This window comes from Malurus melanocephalus, unplaced genomic scaffold (assembly GCF_030028575.1).
Source record: "Malurus melanocephalus ecotype Western Australia unplaced genomic scaffold, MMel_1.1 scaffold_9526, whole genome shotgun sequence".
In the NCBI taxonomy this organism is placed as follows: Eukaryota; Metazoa; Chordata; class Aves; order Passeriformes; family Maluridae; genus Malurus; species Malurus melanocephalus.
The window spans coordinates 1-1,121 of record NW_026632756.1 but is presented as its reverse complement, the minus strand read 5'-3'; the positions used below and the strand labels follow the sequence as shown (position 1 = coordinate 1,121).

Sequence of the window (1,121 nt, the reverse complement as noted above, 5' to 3'; positions counted from 1 at the left end):
CAGCACACAGGGAATGGCTTCCCATGGAAAATCGGGGGAGGATTTATGGGATTTTTGGGACAAGGAAAGGTTGGATCCGGGTGGGATTGGGATGGGATTGGGATGGGATTTGGATGGGATTTGGGGGCAAATTCCCACTGAATTCCTGCATTTCCCAGTTCAAGCTGGTGATCTCGGAGGTGCTGGTGGCCGATTTCCTGCTGGCYTTTTCCGTGGATCGGATCCTGCAATTCCTGCTGGGCAGCTCCAGGCTCAAAGTGCCTTCCTGAGGGGAATTCCCRCATCCCAAAATCCCAAAAATTCCCGTCCCGGGCTCCGATCGCATCCCGAGGGACAATTCCCACATCCCAAGGGATAATTCCCATATCCTGAGGGACAATTCCCATATCCCAAGGGACAATTGTTCCCTCCCGGGTCCCTCGGGAAAGGAGGATCCGACTTTTTAATGTTTTTTTTTTCCCAGGACATTCCCATGCTTTTTCGGGGAGGGGGGAAAATTCCCATCCTCCGAAGGTTCCCGGGAATGTTTTGGGGATTTGGTGACTAAAAATCCCAATCAAGGTGTTTTGAAAAGAGTTTGGAATTCTTGGGGGGGAAGAGAAAACGGGGATGGGATCCATGGGAATGGGGAATGGGAATAAAAACATCCCGAAAATCCCCGGATTGGGGGAAAATCCAGGATTGCCCCAGCCCCGAATTCCCGGAATTCCGAGGGATTTCATTCCAAACGGGATCAGCCCGGGGGCAGCCGAGCTGCTGCCGTCCTCTCCACCAGGAACCCGTAACTGTACTGGGAAATGAAATTAATGGGAATTAAACCTCGGGGAAATAAATTAGGGAAATTAGGGAATGGGGCTCAGAATTCCCAGCGGGAATTTCCGAACCTCGCGCTCGATGTCCGCCAGGGATTTCACYGTCAGCTCGGCCAGGATGGGCTGGAAAAGAGGGAAAATGGGATTGGGGGTTATCAGGGATTAATTAACAATTRATTGATTAATTAATGATTGATGAGGGACTCACGGAGCTGAGCCGGGACTCGAATTTGGGGTGGAGGGCGAAGGGAACGCCGTCCATGGCTGGAGGAGGGAAAAAACGGGATTTAGGCAATGGGAAAAGAGCCC

General features: G+C 51.7%; 1 long non-coding RNA gene across 1 annotated transcript; it reads right to left on the bottom strand.

The window, feature by feature from the left end:
- Positions 1-6: 6 nt before the first annotated feature.
- Positions 7-1,098, bottom strand: LOC130588677 (uncharacterized). Its single transcript, XR_008967005.1, has 3 exons — positions 1,021-1,098; positions 885-935; positions 7-790 (listed from the first exon to the last, which is right to left on the bottom strand). It is a non-coding gene; the product is annotated as an uncharacterized LOC130588677 (long non-coding RNA).
- Positions 1,099-1,121: the final 23 nt, after the last annotated feature.